Genomic DNA, 19,306 nt, shown 5'->3' with positions numbered 1-19,306 from the left:
GCATGAGCAGGGCAGGAAAGCAAAGCAAAGTAGGAGAAAAATGCCTTTGCCTGCTGTAGAATTGAAACATGAAAGTTGAGGGATATGGGGTCATGAGAGCAATCTTGGTCCACTACAGTCATCTCAACGTTTTCCTGCAATATGCTGGTAAGAAAGGGAAATGCACAACAGCTTCTCATCACTTCCATGTTTACATGATACTGCAAATTCTAGAACTCAGTAGATTTTGTGGGCATTCTTTTATTTATTTATTTATTTATTCCCCTGGCAAGCACAGTATTGCAGAGCTCATTGCAAGTTGACATTCTGTAATAAACTGACAGTGCTGGACAGTCTTAAACTCCTGTTCTATCTAGCTCTTCTAAGATGATGTATGCTTCCTCCTCGGAGGAGGAAGAAGGAGACTTGGAAGCTTTTTCTAAAGAGCTGCTACCCAGAGATGAAGGTGGATAATTGCACTGGAGCTGTCAACACCACAAAGCCACCTCTAGCATTTACACCAGTGCACTTGACAGACATTTCTCTTTCAAAACTGTCTCTTCTGAGGTCTCTTTTCAAATACAATATGAAGGCAATACAATAGAAAGCTTTCAAATGCAAATGTGAGTAGGGAAATGGCATATGGCAGAAGGAGTTGGGTGTGTCTGTGAAGGAATATTTAGCTTTTCCTTTGCATAATGTTTCATAAACATATCAGAAGATGATGCTCTGGTGATACTGGTGAGGGTAGTCCATGTTGTGACTTCTTCAAGGGATACTATGTTTTCAGCAAATTGTCCTTTTTACTTTCTTTCTTTTAAGAAATGTGGTTTTACTAGGTTTGGAAATAAATTTCTCCAGTTTAAATACAGGTTAAATGTGATATACAGTTCTTCTACTGACACCACTTTTGAAAAGGAAAACAGCATCAGGAAAACATATGACATTACTAGGAATTTCTGTCCAGCTGATAGTGAAGCTTGAAAAATGAGAATCTACCAAGTTACATGACTGTATTACACAATATCAAAATTGATTAGCATACATTGCAGGGGATCAAATTACAACTATTTCTAAATAGAAAGTATAAGAATTGTCAATGTTTATGTTTCAAGACATGAAGTGTTCATTAGTATCAAAAGGAATATCTATTGTATTGATCTTTATGTCTATTTTCCCTTTCTCCTTCAAACCCTTTCTTAAATATCCTCTATAAAGCATATACAAAATTAGTGAATACTAAATAATTATATTTGGGTATATTTTGAGTGTTTCAGACTGTATGAAGAGTAAATCAGGATTGACTGGGTTTCTAAAAGATCTATTCCGGTTCTAGTGCGAGAGTTCATATTATAGATTTCATTTGTTTTTCTGGACTGTACTCTGGAGGTCAGCCTAAATTTTAAGCACAATCTTTCCTTCCTTTTCAGAATTTTCTATATATATTATTTGTCCACTATACTGAATAGACTTCAAACCTAGAATTATATATATATATATATATATATATATAAAAAAAATATATAAAATATAATATAATGTATAATATAACCTGTGATCATGCCAGTGAGCTGTGCAGAAATTCCTCTGTGGCATATATTCCAACATTTACAGTAAACCCCAAAGAATATTTCATGTTATCAGATTTTAATTGGACAAGATTTTTATGATATATCATCACTAACCTTAAAATCTGTGAAATTTAGGTATATGTAAAGATTAGTGTATCTCCTTCACTTTGTCATTTGAATATTACTCTACTGTCTTGCATACTTTTCAGGGCAGGAGCACTACACTGTAAATGCACTATTCAAGAAATATACTGAACACGCTGATTAACGGAAGGTTTATTTACTACCTTTTGCTATTAGATATACTTCATGTACTTTTTTTTCTGCTTTTAGTCCATGCCAAAATGTTCATTTTTAATGAGAAAAATGCAAGGACACATGCAAAGAATACATGCATGTGATGTAACTACTTCTTTGTAGTCTTGGAGACTCACGTTTCCAAACATCAGGATAGTCTCAAAGCATTAGTATAAGTGGATTTTTGTCATATTTTTCCCTAACCTTATGCATGTATAGTACTTCTGCAAAACAGACATCTGAGAGGACCAGGGAGATCTGGATGTTTGTTATAACATAACTGCAGAACTGATAAAGTATCAGAAATTTATTTATTTTTTATACTTTCCTTTGGGCTCCAACCAATTTTGGAGAAAGAAAGCCAAATGCTATCATAGTAGATAAGCAGAAATAGGAAGTTTTCATCACAAACAATCAGGTGGCTCACAAGTCATTAAAAATGTAATTACAGTTGAAGGTAAAGGAAATCTCTATTTCCCATTTCCCCAAGCATTTCTTCCTTGCAAGGCCAGATATTTTCTGTCAGCCTTTTGAAATTTATTATTTGGGTTCATCATTGTTATCCCCGAGTCATTTTTTTACTCATATATGGACAGTAAGTAGGGGCTCCTGAAAACTTTTGCCTTTGAATGAAGTGTTGCTGATTTGAAGTGGTTGAAAGATACTGATTTAAAGAATGTACTGTATCAACATTTAAAATTAAAAGGCCAAAATAATCTTAGTTGTAGTTCAGTGATGGTTTAGACTCTGTAAAGACTGCTACATTGCATTTCTCCTAGATGGATGAATGTGACCAAGGATTATGTTGTTGTTGTTTATAATGTCTTTTTACTGACTTTTAAACATTGTTATAAAACAGCAGAAGTAATTTCAAGCACATTAGAAAGCAAATATTAGAGTACCTAGACCTGATTCTCATTAACAAGAATTCTATTTTACACCACTATTGCAGTACAGTGGGGCCATAAACTAAATTCTGTTAAGCACAAAATGTTTCTAGTGTAAATGAGAACCAGCAATGTTATAATCAGACCCGCAAAGATGGCACGACACTTCTCATGGTAATGTTTGATTTCCCCTTTCCAACGGAGTACATCACACTCAGCTTTCTGTCTTTCAACTCTGAAAAAAAAAAAAAAAAAAAAAAAAGCAGGATTTGCTCATTGCAGGATGTACAATATCGGGCAGGCTAGAAAAGAACAGTGGAAACAATCCCAAAAAAGAAAGAAAAGCAAATATATAGCCTTGCGCTGCAGTTTCAGCAGTGCCAATGTTAATCATGTCCATCAGCCCCATGCTCGACCTGGGGCCACCATCCCTTGTGAATGATTGATCCATGCGAATTTCTGTTCGGTTATTGAGTGCAGTCGAACTGAAGCAGGACGGGACCGATAGGGCACTCAGGGAAATGCCTCTCTGCTGCCGTACTCCACGTGGGCGCTCAGAAATTCATCACCAGCTGTTGGGATAAGCTCACTGAACACCACATCTGGAGATGACTGAAAGAAGAGCGCACCTTACGCCACTGGGCAAATCCATGATATACCCTCTCTCTTTATATGATCCGCTGGAACCAGATCAACTACAAAGACCAAATTTGTAAAACACCCAATTCCACTGAAATACAGGGCAAGGTGAAGGAAGGCAAGATGTAATAATCAGATGAGTTATGTGCTCTGGACCTTTTGAATGGCACTTCTTTCGGAAGCTGGTGTAAGTAAGTCTGATGGAAAGTCATGAAATCTTGGGGGAGAAACTAGGTTAGTGATTGACACAAAAAAATAAAATTGAAATAGGCAGCTCCAGTCAAAAAGTCTCAAAGTATGGGGTTAAATTCAATTATAATGTGGAATTTGGTGATGATTTATGGGTGTCATTTGATAGTATGTGCCCAGTGTGATCCACAGGGACCATTAAAAGATTTGCAAGGTGATAACTATGAGTAGACCTAATTTGTCCGGGTGACATTTAGCCAGTGTAAATCCAGGGTTCAAATCTAACATAGACCTGTAGGTAGTTTGGGAAAGAGAATGCAAAAGAAACAGAGACATCCTAATACATTTCTGTGCATTGTTTCTTGGAGTTAAAATTTAATAGAATGAAATAGGAAAAATTGTACTTTGTTGGAAGCATCCAGCTTTGCCCAAACTATTGCTAAGAACATAATAATAGTAATAATAAATCTGTTAATTGTAATTTACTTCCTAAGGTATTCAGAGATGAAGTATTAAAATGACAAGAGAGTGTCTGAGTAAAGGAATTAATGCCTTGATGATGTAGTTACAGAACATTAGTTTTTATGGTACATAGGTGGACATCAGAGAATTTTGAATAAATAGTAAAACAAAAAAATCAATTAAATAAGGATTAAATACATCCAGTGGAATCACAGTTTTTACAGAACAAGATAATATAATTTGTATTGTATCAGGAGAATGTCTACCATTCTTTAAACAGTGTGTAATGAAATACTACAGAAGAGAGATCTGAGGTCATGTAGATATATAACCCTGGGTAATAAGGTCCCGGACACAGTACAGTAATGTTAGTGGGGTGAATTATCTATAGTGCTGTGTCGGACTGATGCAGCCTCGCTGTTTCTGATCCCAGATCTCATTATTCAGTGCAAATTTGAGTAGTTAGGCTATGCTTTGATGTTCTCCTAGGAGAGGAAGGTCCATGTCCCTACCCTGAGGATAAATGATTGCCACCAAAATCCAACAAGCTTTTTGAGACAAATCAGACTTACTGCAAGAAGTGGGAAACAAAGACATATGGTGAAAGGAATGTTATTTATGGAACTGTCATAAGCCAGAGATGGAAAGGGATGACAGGTGCCAAACACCTGGCTGAGGCACCAAAGCCGTGAACATCTTGCAGCCTTGGAACTTGAGGAAGTGGCAAATGTCTAAACAAAATTTGGAGGCTATTTTAAACCATATATCAGCCATAATGTAAATACAACCATGTCACTTTAACCCTATGGCCCCTATGGTCTTGGTGTTATTTTGGGGATTCAGTACCCTCTGTATAAGCAGGCTTTTGCCAGGTCAGGGCCTATCTGAAATCCTTTCTGATTCCAAGTCAAGTTGATGTTCACCATGTTTCCCGTGCAACTTGCTTCAACATTGGATTTCTTATCTGAGGTCTTCTAACCATCTTCCAAACTTATTGAGAGTGTAATATACATTGAGATCATGGCTTTGGAGGGTAAAACTGCAATGGAAGTAACACTGCAAACTTTCTTCCTGCACCTAAACTCGTGCAACTATTGGTCGGGTCAGCTAACACTGAGATCTGAAGTGGTTTTTCTGCTGGAAGTCCCATTAATGATAGCCCCTTGCATAGTAACTCTCCTGTACAGAGATTTGTTATCCATGAGTGTGATCACAGGGGTCTGAGGAAACAGCAGAAGTTCCTCTTTCTAGCACAAGGAAGAAACAAGACCTCTGGCTGTTCTGGGCAGAAGGGGAAGAGTTTAATAAGAATTCATTTGTTGAACTTTGTCTTTCTTTCTTCATTCTCTTTCCTGACTTTCCTCCCTCCCGCCAGTATCTAGCAGCCACACATCTGTTAAAAAATAAAAAGGGCTCCCTCTGCTAGTATCTATTAAAGTACCATATGGCTGAGGTATAGCCTTAGGTGGTGAGCATCACAGAGTGCATCTCTGAGTGAATAGATTTGTGCATTAAAGGTTTAATTAGGTAAGTGCTTTTTAAGTAGCACCGCCGTTCCCCCTTAAATGTTTACTATTCTGCAGCAATGAGAAAAGAAGACAAGACTGGTCTAAAATGCAGCCTGACATGTATCAATGAGTTTTCCCATCCTTCTCATAATGATTCATATCTCCTTCATCCCCACTGTTGGGAATAACGGGGAAAGTGGTCTCCTGAGCGTTGTTCATGATCCCTCCCACCCTGGTCTGCCCAGCTTTCCTAGTTCATTACTGCTGCTACAGATATGCTTATAGTCTGAATTATACAGCACCATCTGTTACAGAGGAGGAAGGATTTGTTTATTTCAAGATGTAGCTGCAATATAGCTTTAGTGAGGGGGAAAGATTTGAAGGAATTGCATGCTTTTAGATCTCGCGTTGAATGGCGGACTTGAGCGTCATGCTGCAGAAGTCTATGACCTCCAAACAAGTAGGAAATCAGACAGAAGACAAAAGTAATCAGATCAAAGACCATAACCAGGCAAGGCTTGTTTTCTGATTAGTCCACTTCATAGAAGGACTAGCTCAGCTCAGATATGGTGACTAGCTGTATATATTTGATAATCAATTGCAATGAAAAATAAAATGAATTTACTTAAATCACTGATGAATCTGGAAATTTAGTTTCTAATTAAGAAATGTCCGTGTTACAAGAGCCTCTAGCACCATTGATGTTAATCAGGTTTTCTTTAATTAGTGCTTTACTGGTCTAAGATTTACAGGGAGTAAAAAGGTATCAGTGTTCTTTCCCCTAGTGGAGTGAATTTCACAGTGGCTAAAGAGGTGTGCTCCAAAACTTGTGTGTTCTCCAATCCTAATTTTATTTTGGGATGATCTTATACCGCTACACAGTAGGTTGGAAGATGCAATAACCTCAGGCTACTGCGACAATTAAGAGCCCCAAGGAGAGATTTGCAATAGGTTGCAGATCCTACCACCAAAGGCAATCACATCTGACCATCATGCATGCATGAGACAGTCAGGATTTGGCGTTCTCAGCCTTTGTGCACAAAAAGACCTCTGAACAGAGACTTGGCAAAGCTTGATTTGAGGTTATTCTGATCCTCCCAACCACTGCCAACTGCAGGTCAGGAACAGAGCAGAGAACTGACTATAAATATTGTGGATTTGTTATTTCTTTGCCTGTTTGTTTGCTTTTTCAATGCCGCTATCGTTCTTGTCAAGGGTGAATTTCTGTATCTGAGCAGAGAGGATCTCCTCTCATTTGGTGACTGCACAGTTGTGTAGGCTTCCACTCAGTCACAGTGAATGTGATTTCCAGAAACATCACACTGAGAAAGGCAGAGGCAGTGCCAAAATTTGATGCTAATTATTATTGTCTGTGGAGATCTCAGTTATGCTGGATGTTGGGGAAGACTGTGTAGTACTGACCACAAAAAATATTCTGCTTTTCAAAGAACATCTAGAGACATAGACAAGACAGCTCAAAAACCCCTTTCCATCTATCAGATTCGTAGTAATTCCCTATAGTTTACTCCCATGTGTTTTGTCTAAGCTGATTTTTCACTTTTATGTTAAGCATGTCAAAGACTTTGGTCACTGTGGTATCCAAGATCCATTTATAAAACTAAAAACGATCCGTTTTTTCATTCCTTTGCCTTTTCTTTAACAGGCTTTAGCTGTAAAAAGGCTTATTTGATACCCAGCAGTTTTCTCTGCGTCTCCTGGAGCCCTCAAATGCTTCATCACCCCTCTTTTGTCTGTTAATTCCTTATAGCAGTAGATGATAAAAAGTAACTAAAATCTTAATCATTTCCATTCACATGAATGGAGCCAGTGGCACCGTGCAGAATATATAATGTATAACCTACTCTTCAGTAACTACTCATGGTCATTCTCGCTTCTGAGGAAACTTCTTTATTTCTTCAAATGAAACCGATGACACTTCTGATAGTCTGTGTGATCCCTTTAGTGATGCTCCTCAGAATAGGGATAGTAAACAGAAAAGAGCTGAGTAAGTACAGTGCCCTGATAAATCTAGCACGGCTGATTTTGAGGACATAAAAAATACTCACTCTTTTCCGAACAAAAAAAGTCTGTCTCATCCATCTCCGGCCTCTAGCAGCACCCATAAGCAGACACCTGGGAGGAGGAGATGATGTATACAGCGTATTCCCTCAGATACTCTGAAGTCTCCAGTTATTTTCTACTGAGGGACTTCTGACATCCTTACTTGTTTAGTAACTCAGAGTAAATCTCCCATTGAAGTAATTGTCCATTCTGTCCTCAAAGCCATGGAAATTTTTCCATGTTTGGTGAGGTTTTCAGGAGAACAAAACATATTAGGGGAGGGAGTTGCTTTGCTATCTAAAAAGATCATTATATGGGATATCCATACATAGAAATTATGAGGTGTTCATAAGATGGTTTTTAATAACTTTTAGCATTAATGTACCCTGTGAATGATTATCTGTATTTCCAGTAGTACCTCCCAAGTAGTAGATAATCTAGGATAATCTGGTCTACATATAAAAATGAGAACACCACTTTTTGTGTGTAAATAAAAAAGCAGAATTTATTACTTCTAAGGCACATTTTTATGAGGACAAGCTTTTTTTATTTATTTTTTTTTACAACGGTGGTTACCACATTAATGTAACTGGTCACTGATGATTTGTTTATGGAATAAATATATAAAGCAAATCATTAAAGCTTGTGAACAGAAGGAGATAATGCAAAAATGTTTATTTTTGAAGCAAAATATAGAATAAGTGGAATGAGATTAATTTCACTTAACTCTAGGCATTTAAGCCTGATTTATCATTGGTGACTCCCTTTAAGGCTAATGTAGAGATACAGACATCTCAAAATGGCAATATATCTGATCTGTTAGACAGACTTAGTTAAAGGTGATCTAGATTTTCCTCTAGCAGAACTTTTCTCTCTCCAGCCGCTATTAAGGAAAATGAGAGTCACTTCTGTTGATCTGGAGAATTTGTATTTAGATGAATATAATCTCATCCATAGAGTTGCCTGTTTAATTTTCTGGGACAGCAGCAAAAACCTACAATAGATAGGATATTTCCACAGCCTAGACTAGATGGATGATGGTAGAAGTCAAAGTGAAAATCAACTATATTATTCTTAGCCTCAGCTGAGGACCAGACTTTGGCACCACGAGCAGATATCCAAATGGCACGTCAGGGTTATCTATAGTTATCAGAGTGAGCTCCTCAACATATCTGCCTTTTTCTGCCACTAACTTTTACTCTGATACAGGGACCGATTGCTTTAGTATCTTTTGTATATCCTATACTATCTTCCTGCTAATGGGCTAATTTTTTTTTTAAAAAAAATCTTTTAGTACTTTTTTGCTAACAAGTAAGTGAAGCAATGATATGAAGCAGACTTCCATTCAGTGTTTCAGCCCTGGCACCATATGTATGAATAACACTGACATATGCATGTAAAAACAGCATCACCCACGAGTTAAAAATAGCTAGGGTTCAGATGGATGCAAAAATAGCGTTATTTTAACATACATGGGATTCATTAGTTCTGTTTTTAATTACTTCTATGTGAAGCAATTTATTTCCAATGGTATTCTTGACAAAAATGTTATTTAAGTTTCACTTCGAATTTTAGTACTAGAATTTTTGTCCATTCCATCTCTGCTCTCATTAACTTAAATTAGATCTGTTACCCTCATAATTAAATAGATGATCTTTTGTTAACTGAATGTCTGCCAAAATATCCCCCAAACACACACACAAAAAAAACAAACCTCAGCAAGATCTCAGGTAGATACTTATTGCATGTAAATAAGCCAGGTTGCTGCGCTGAAATACCCATCTTGTGTAAGACAGCAACACTGCTACACAGTGTACATGGTCCCGTTGTATTTTTCTTCCCTGACAGGTCAGCTTTTCGACTCTGATTTTCTCTACTTCTGCCAGAATCACGTCTTTTTTCTACTGAATCACGGAGCTTTCAGTTCCAGTTCGCCTAGCTGAAATAGCTGTAGTTTAATGCTAATCATGCTGTGCGTCTACTGTGGGGTTTTTTTTATTTATTTAGTTCCTAGAAATTATCAGTTGGATTTCTGCCTCCACGTGAATAAGAGTTTAAAGATTTCTGTCCCCTTTTACAGCTCTGATTTGATTGCTTTATAGTTAAATGCAGCTGCAAGGTGAAAGTCTGGTGTTTCCCTATGGCTCTTGGCAAATTCTCGGGAGTGGGAAGAGAGTAATGAAATGCTGAACAGGTACCGAGTGATTTGCACGCGAGGCAGACTAAAGCTCTGTACCGTCGTGTTCAAGCATCCATTTCCCTGCAGTTATCTCTTCCTGCAACCAGGTGCGTTTTTATCTGAGTCAGCATCTTTGCTCCTGATAGTTATTCCAAGCTGACATGTCAAATGTCAGTAATTCCGTGCATTTCCAATGGAAAGTAAGATTGACACATCACTGCAGACTGATGTTTCCCCAGGTCTGCTATCTAGTCTCTATTAGTCATTAACACGTGATGTCTTATCTGGCCGGTGTTTTATGCCTTTTATTTCTGTGTTACCCCAAGTATTTCCCCAAATAATGTACTCATAAAGCTAATTTTTTTCTCTATTTGCTCCCTCCATCTATGCAACAGGAGTTCCCAGAAGTAAGTTTGGGAGTCATTCTAGGGAAAGATAGGTAGTGACTGCATAGATGGAGAAAGATCTGGCCTGTTTCAAGGGAAAGTGAGACTCCAGCACAATTAAAACGGAACAAAAGAGAACAAAAACAACGAATGTTCTCATTGGTTTTGGGCACTCTGAAGGTGAGGTGAAAGAGAGGAGAACAGGCCTTGTAAGACTCCTCTATTGCTGCAGAAGTCTGATTAAAGAGGTTCAGGAGGAGCACAGACCCTGCTGGTTTCTGCTACCAGCAGTCGCCTGACAACCAACCCGGCTGCAAAAGAGTGAAGAAAATCATTCACCAGTTTATTCCGTGTGGCAACAGGAGGAAACATGCTGCCTTGAAACGCCAGCACTTCCAGAACTCTGGGCTATGTTCTCCTTTCCTTCTGCCTGATGTGAAGCAGGATTTCTCACTTTTGAGTTAACGATGTCTCTACACCCAAAGCCCTCCAACTTGCTTTCTAAACATAAAGAGATTAATGCAAGAAAAAGGCCGTCTTGCAGCCGAGCAAAGTTAATGCAGCTTAAACTGCAAACAGAGCTCATTGATGGAGAACGACCCATGCTATTTTCTTGGCTATTCAGCGCCATCTGTTTAATGTCACTTAGATTTAGATCATACGTTGCTGGTAATTTTAACCTTTTTTTTTCCAAGGCAACTAAATGAAGTCATAATCCTTCTGCCACTGATAACCCCACCTCGAGACTCAATACTTTCTGTTTCATTCTTTGGAAAAAGGTGTTTTTAGAAAAGTGTGTTTAGATTGTCATTGGAGAGTTGCAAATGAACATCCCAAATAGAGAGGATTTTCTTTGGAAAGTCACAGGGCAATGCTTTTAAAAGAAAGATAATATGGGGAGAAAATGAGTAAGTATTTTATGGAGGAATCATCTTTGGAGGGTTTTGACCTCAACACATTCGTGTTGGAGAAGAAGTAAGGCTTTATTTTTGATTACTTTTTGTAGGTTCTCCCTCCAGCCTTGCACTGACGTAGGCTTGAAGAAGTCTTTCCTTTAAGCTCCCCTTGATCAGAGAATGGGATTGTTTCTGTCTGTCAGTTTTGGACAAATTTTCATATTTCCTGCCTTTTCTTTTCTGTTCTGAAAACATACAGCACTCCTGCTTTCCTTCGATGACCCTGAGCTAATGCAACACAGAATAACCCAGAGATAAGATAGTGAAGAGTATATAAATAATTAAAACAATGCGGCCAGCATTAATAATCAATAGTCTAAAGCAGACGGTGTAGACAAAGGATTGGAGGAGGTGAAGCTTTAGGGACCAAAATAACTGGCTAGAGACAAAGCCAGTAAAATGTCAATGAGTCTTTGGTGAATTACATTAGCTCATAAATTTGTGCTTCAGGTAGCTCCTGAGGGCTCCTCTCAGAGCTTACTGGAAGAACTTGTCAGAATCCAATTTTTACACTTCACACAACCTCAAAACAAGGTATTGTGCTTATGTCAACTGCATGAATCAAATAATAAGAACTTACTGGAGGTTGAAAAGCAACTATGTCTTGGATTAAACATTGTCGTGTTAAAGAACTATGTAATGACCTTTCAATCACACACAGCTCTGCTATGCACAGCATGTCATGAGAGGAGAAGAAATGAGGTCAGTTCATTCATAAATAGAAGGGTTTTCTCTTCTTTTTAATCTGATAAGACAGTACTGCTGAGATTTGATATGTCGCTTGCTATTTAATCAGAGTAGAGCTTTTGATGTCATTATCTGATGTTGCATGTATTCGACATCAGATAATTCAAAAATCCTTGAAGCCAATACCAAATCATGAGGTTTGTAGGGCTGGTGGCGTATTATTACCATGTAGTCTTTAGCAGTACTTGGTTTTAAAGGAATAGGGCAAATTACTGCTTTCCCTTGCCCTCCTTCTATTCTCATCCATTACGTGTGACTTTCTAAGCCCTGGATGTTTCATCTTGTTATGAAATGGAGCTTCTCACAACTTCCAAAGTCCAGCGAGTACTATTCAGGTCTGGAATACAACATTCCCTATTACTTTTTTTTCCATAATTCTGCTATACTCCTCAATTCTGGCTTTCAGGTGCAGACTGACACCACTACAGAGCTTTCTTCTTCTTCTTCTTCTTCTTTTTTTTTTTTTTTTTTTTTTTTTTTTTTTTTTTAGCTCTACATCGCCTTATTCTGTCTTTCTTCCTTTGTTCTTACTTTGCTAAGTACTACAACACTGATAGGTAATACGCCTTGCTAAGACAAATCTTTACAGCTCAGAATTAGCAGTGCCTGGAAGTAAATTCTCACTAATTACATGCTAATTTTCTAGCATGAAGCTGGAAAATGGTTGTGATATCCTTTTATGTTGTGACTCCCAAGGACCTGGCTTACAGAGGCAACAGCTCTTTTGGACTGATCAAAATATGCCTATCATATGAAGTTTGGGTTCTTTTTTTTCAGTATCATCTCTTTTCTTGATTTAGTTCTGCTTTAAGAGTATCATTGGATCAATATACACTACCATAAGATACATCTGGCTTCTTGAGGTAGCCCCAAAAGATGTCCATGCACTAATGTCAACATATGCCTGTTAAACTCATATTCTCAGTAATCTCCAATGACTAAATTTTAAAGCCACTGACATCAGGGTCAAAAGTCCTCTGAACTTCCAAAAGATCAGAATTTCAATCAAGGCATATTTCTCAAAGGAAAAAGAAATTATTTCAGTGAAATTGAATCAGAGAGGTTGCTTGGTCCCATGGGTAAAGTTAGGAGAATGCACAGGAGAAATAAATGGCTAAATGAATATGAAGCAATATTACACAGAGCGTTATCATCACAGTGCCATCTGATTTTTTCTGACAGAGGTCTCCAGGTTATTAGGTCTGTCCTAAAGAGTTTTGTTAAAATTGCAGCCTAATTCTAATTCATTTCTAAGTGAAAATGTCCAGAGTGGCTGAATACAGCAGCAGCATTTGTTCTGTAGACAACTGTGTACTAGAGAAATGTCTGAGATTTCTGTAATGAAAATTGTGTGTCATTCGGAAGGGTGTCAAGGGGATGGGGACAAACTCTTTTCAGTTGTCCCATGTGACAGGACAAGAGGCAATGGGCAGAAATTGAAGCACAGGAAGTTCCACCTGACCGTGAGGGGGAATTTCTTCCCTGGGAGAGTGACGGAGCACTGGCACAGGTTGCCCAGAGAGGTGGTGAAGTCTCCTTCTGTGGAGATCTTCAAGGCTCGCCTGGCTGCAACCCTGTCTAACATACTCTAGGTGACCCTGCTTGAGCAGGGAGGTTGGACTAGGTATCTCCAGAGGTCCCTTCGGACCTTACCGATTCTATGATTTATTTCTTTGGAAGATTAGTCGGAATAACTACTTAAAAAGGAGTAACTTTAGCTGATGGAAAGCCAGGCTTTATTGTGAGCAAAATTTCATCAACTTACAATATCTTTGAACAAAGACTCAGATAAAAGCATAAGTCTAGGAGATTCACAATGTCAGTTATGCAATTTTCAGATTAATCTGGTGTCTGATTAGATCCAGCTTCAAAGAGATGGTGTGCACCAGTGTTTTGGTATTATGTTTCTTTCTTTTTTGCCTCTTTCTTCTACCCTGAAAACTCATCATTCAACAAGTAAGGATATAATAATGATTTCCCACCAAAGTCAGGGATTGCATCCTCAAGTCCCTTCCTCTTCACTCTGCTTCTAGCGTGTCTCTTCTCAGAAGCAGTTAGGAGGTACACTCAGATCAGTCACTAATGTCCTACATAATTGGTCAATGTATGTCCAGACACAAAATTTAAATTCTAAAATTTTGTATGTAACTGACATATAACTCAGAAGGAACTTGGGTTCCCCTCTCACATTAAAAAATTCAGTTCCAAGTGTGGATATGACTGTATTTAAATTAATATTTCACTATAGGAAAAGGAAAACATGAGAAATGCACCTCACCTGACCTATTTTAGACATCTACTTTAGGATGAAAAGAATCAGGTTAAATTTTACTAGGAAGGTAATATAAACTATTCATTGAAATGTGGATACACAAAGTGTGAAGTCACCTAGGTTTCTACCAGTAAAGTTCTCCAGAAATCAAAAGTTTGCCCAAAAAGAACTTTTAATATTTTTCGAGCTGGGGATTGTAGTTTTGTAATCTTTTGTAATATTAGTAGGATTTGCACTAATAAGTTTATACAACCAAATGTAGTTGCCTGCAGTGTACATTTCTGCATCAGAGAAAGTCATCCTGAGTATCACTTTGTAGTTAATACAGAACTCATCAATATAGTCAGTGAAATTTAGTTCATCCTAAATGATGTCTTTAATCAAGTGACCCACCTAAAAACCTATTGGCTGTATTGATTAGAATTGCTGTTATTGGAACCTGGACAGATATTCAGATGGAAATATTTACACCTTAAATTGGCTGAGATGAATGTCTTGTCCAGAAGAGAACCCCTTTTCAGTAGAGAAGATGACGTATCTATTAGCTGTTTGTAGTGTTTATGTAAATGCAAGGCAGGAACTGTCTTCTATGCTTTACACGTACAACATATGGCACACAATGGATGTCTGACTTCAGAAGATCATCGAAATAACACCATGTTAGGGACAATGTTAATAATTGACATTAATAACACTGTGTGCATGGTTTTGCATTGTATTTACTTGGGGGCAGTCTAATCTCTGTTCTATTTTAACATCTTGTTCTTTTATAGCTTATAGTAAAGTATATTTAAAATTTAAAAAAAAATCTGAAGTTTTCAGCAGTAGACAACCAAAAATTGAGTTGTTGTGACCATTTATTTACTTTCTAATAATAACAAACCATTTCTCCATCCCCATCCTTTCCCTTGATTACAACCAGGAACAGATTTTCTACCATAGCATAAATGAAAGCAATATTAGTAGAGAACAACAGGTAAAATAAATGCAAGCAATACAGAAGCCTGCTTATGTTTTTTCATGTTGATGCTTACTACAAATAGCTAGGCCTAGTTGGCAAGTCATTGAGGGCAAAAATACAATTTGTCTAGCCTTAGAAGGCTACTGTGCTGATCTGTATCTTAGAGGTCATTGTAGTAAGGTTCTCTTATAATAATTGGAGAAAAACATGCACTTTTATATAAAAAAAAACCTCTTAATTTCCACTAACTGCCAACATTACGCAGTATAAATGTTTTATATTGTAGAGATCTACACATGGTAAGGTGAATATTTCCTATTAAGTTAAAATGCATACTGGCTTCACCGTATGGAAAAAATGGAGAATAGACCAATATTTCTTAGATATTGTGAAGTGAATCAACACCATGCTATAGCTACTGTACTTAGAGTGCCATGCAGGGAAACACTTTTTTAAAAAACTTGACTCGTCATCCTCCAATGCAGAAGCTGCTAGAACTGAAGAAAACACAAAATCCACTCATTTTCTTGTTACATTAGGCTATACTCAATGTTTTCTTATACATTTGTTTTATCTTTACTCTCAGCCTCCCCACTCCTACTTCTGCAATTACTTTAGACTAGAATCAGCAAAATAACGCTTTTCTAGGATTGCGTCTACTTCATCGTTGATTATGCATTTTGGGACCATCCTGAGTAGCGCTCTTTCCATCAGCAAGAGCTTTGTATCAGCAAATCTCTGGGAATCCCATGAATACTTATCAGTTATTTTTGCTTTTGCAGAGCCCTCGATCACCCTGGGAAGTGAAATGGATTCTCAAGGCGTTTCACATTCAGGCCCTACATCAACGTCTGCTTTACTGATTATGTTGCATCAAAACTGCTATAACCAATAAACGTTGTAATTATATAAAAGAAAAGCTAAGTTTTATACCATGTATTAGTATAACTGTGAATGTGTTTTCCATTTTATTTCTTTCATTGAAGACATATCTAGTGTTTGACCTTGTATCATAATTTTTGATTATATCCTCTGTGTGTCTGGGGAGTCATAGAATCATAGAATGCTTTTTTTTTTTTTTTTTTTTTTTTTTTTTGCCTTCAAACTTGATATTTAATGTGCTGTAAGATATATAGCTGTTAATTCATCTTTCTTGTTTATGTTTTTAACATGATTTCTATTTTTGTTCATTTTTAACAATGCAAGTCAATCTGTTTAATTATTTTCGGTTGCTTTTAGGAAGTTTTACACATCATATCTAGCTCAGATTCTCATACTATGCACTGCTGCTTTAAAATTTGCTCTGTCAGATCAGAATTAAGCCACTTCATAATTACATATGCCATCTGCAAACAGATCAATTAGGTGCTTAGCTGCTCATGGGATTATGCTCAGAATAACACATTTATTTATCAGAAACAGTAGTGAAAAAGCAGGACAAATGAGCATAAAGACATCATATTTTTTTTTCCCCAAAAAGATAAAAGATCTTTAATCTGGTTAAAAAATCAGGCAAAGCATATCATAAAAAAATATCATTTTTCTGTTTGATTCCATTCCATACATTTCAATGAATCCAGCACTTGGGATTTTGTTCCGTTTCCCCCCACAATATTTTCTGCTGAAAACATGATTGAAAAATGCCATTTAAATCCATCTTTAAATGTGTCATGTACTATAAATGCAGTTTTCCTCCAGTAAATAAAACATTTCAAAAATGATTTTAATTGAAATGTTATAGGAAATATTGAAGAGAATTTCACAAAGTACTATGTTGTTGATTCTTCGTAAAAAGTCTAATTTTTTGGCCAAAATACATCCCCCAGGGAAAAAAAAAAAAAACAAAACAAAAAAACAAACAAACAAACAAACAAAAAAAAAAACAAAACCCCAAACAACAAGTAGCTCTATATGATATGTAATATTGGTTGCCATTAAGGTTTAGAAAAGACTAACGTAAACTAGATTTTCACCTGCTGCAGTAATTTCAGTTACACTCTTCCTTTTCAAAAGCTGACAGTCTTTTATCAGAAAAGTTTGAACATGGAAAATAGCTGGAGAAATCTTTCAAGTGCTTTTGAGCCCATTCAGGGTCAAAACTGTAAAGCTGCCTAAATCAATGCAGTTATTTTGGGTGAAGAATCAAAAGTCAGCTCTTCTGGTGGTTTATTTCAAAATATAGTAGGTAAAATCTATGCAACTAGACCGTTATAGAAAGTATGCAACAGCTGCTATTAAAGAAAGGTGATTAATGGAATGATAGTCTTCTTCCAAGTAAATTTAGTACTGGCATGCAGTTACTAATGATGATGCCTGCGGCTTTACCTTGCTGCAGAGAGTTTATTCTGGTACGGAAACAGAGCACTACACTTATTGCCAGTGCAAACTGCAAGCTGCCCCTATCAGCAAATTTGGCAGACCCTCCAGTGATGAAAATGATTTCCATGCAGTCTGTAAGTACTGAAATGAACCCAGCTCATAGCTAATTGCAAGCAAATATTTTGAGCGCCTTGGGCAGCATGTGAACAAGGGATCCAGAACAAATAGTTGCCCATCCACTAATCCCGTTCATTAGGAGCATCCTCATTAGTAGGATGCGGTGCAGAGAGAGGGAGCTCTGAGGGAGCTGGCGCTTGCAGCAGACACATTCGACACTAATGGCCCAGGTGAAGCCCTTCTCTTCTCAAGCTATCGAGGCTGCCTGGCTTAAAACAAGTGTGAAATCTCCAGGTGGCAATATGGACATCCTCTCCTTGTTGTGTATTAAAACAGTGTGTTCATGCTGAGGATATGTTTTCTGTTGCTTCACTCACTTCTGCCTTCTTCCTCACAGCAAATGAATCCTACAATGCCATTAAACATTTGCTTATGCTACTGATGCTTCTGTCCATTTGGGTGAAAATACTGAGTGTACACACTGGCATAGTTGTTTCTTCTTTACAATATCCCAGACAGAGTCACTGCATCTAAGGCCTTCCAACAAGGGACAACTCAATTTGGAAAGATCCCCCAAGCCAGCATCATGGGGGGAATATGAGATACACCTATGTAGTGTGCTGTTAGCATCACGCAGGCGAGCCATTCAGAAGCCAGTGAAATATCTCAGGTCTGAGGTTTTACAGAAGAGGCTTGTTCCTCAAAGCTAGGTCTACAAAGGGATGTAGGTGTCACAGGTGATGGTAGATGGTAGGTGTTGTACCTGCCATCAAGAGTTTAAGGATCTTTTTGACTTTTTGTGTCCTTTTGCAACATATGTGGAAACTTAGATACTTGTATATGGGCTACATAAATCTGCTATGCTGGGGAGATGACTTCTTAAGCTAACCAGAAGGAAGTCCTGAGAAGCAGCGTAAGTCATCCTCCTTGCACTATAGGACGTAAGAACAGTGGAAGTGATTCACCTCAAGGGTCCATCTCTTCTGGTATTCAGCCCCTTGCACTGGCCGTAAATGAACACTTAGGGTACAGAAAAAAGCACCTATGAGCCTTCCTTCCTAATAATCTTTCAGCCTCCATTTTTCCTGATACTGATGTGGCTTGTCTATTTAGCTCCACCAAATGGATTTTTCTTCTAAATTCTTGGCCAATATTCCATGGAAGCCTGTAAAACCTTGCTGTAAAAACTTTCTACATCAACAAAGTTCTTCATAAAGGAGTTTTACTTCTTTACAGGAGGTCCACTACCTACAGAGCAAGAAAAATGTATATATTTGGGGGTTTGAACGTAGATCTTACTGCTGTTGTTTGACGTCTCATTTTTTCCCTCTATGGAAAAAGATGTTTCACAGTCTATCTCAATACACCCTTTCCCTTCAATGATGATTTTGCAGACCTCTATCATATATCCCCTAAACTGTCTCTTTTCCAGGCTGAACAGACCAAGCTGACTTAGCCTTTTCTTGCACAGACGAATCTGTAAAAGGAACCTTTTCTCCGAGCCTTTTCCAATTCAAATGTATCCTAATATAGCGTAATATGGCTGGGACTCAATGTCAAAATTTTAGGACAGTATTCCAAGTTAACCATCTCCTCAGTTAGGCTTTATAAAGTACATCCTCAGCTAGATGATTTATCAAAAATTCCAAAATGCAGTAAACTTTCAGAGCGCATATGCTGAACAACAAGCTGTCTCAGTGGAGAACGAAACAATTCCAGCCCCTCCTACTCAAGATTTTCATGGAATATTTATATATCCATCAGAGTGTAAATGGC

At 37.6% G+C, this 19,306-nt stretch overlaps 1 protein-coding gene across 5 annotated transcripts in view; it reads left to right on the top strand.

The window, feature by feature from the left end:
* TSNARE1 (t-SNARE domain containing 1) overlaps window positions 1-16,013 on the top strand; it is a 461,846-nt gene extending 445,833 nt beyond the window's left edge. For all 5 annotated transcript variants that reach the window (XM_062568440.1, XM_062568439.1, XM_062568445.1 and 2 more), the window contains one exon: window positions 15,877-16,013. The gene's annotated coding sequence lies outside the window, so the exon portion shown is untranslated. The remainder of the gene's footprint in view (window positions 1-15,876) is intronic.
* Window positions 16,014-19,306: the final 3,293 nt, after the last annotated feature.

This window comes from Rhea pennata, chromosome 2 (assembly GCF_028389875.1).
Source record: "Rhea pennata isolate bPtePen1 chromosome 2, bPtePen1.pri, whole genome shotgun sequence".
Lineage (NCBI taxonomy): Eukaryota > Metazoa > Chordata > Aves > Rheiformes > Rheidae > Rhea > Rhea pennata.
Note: the sequence above shows the minus strand (reverse complement) of the source record. Positions and strands in the feature narration are given on the sequence as shown.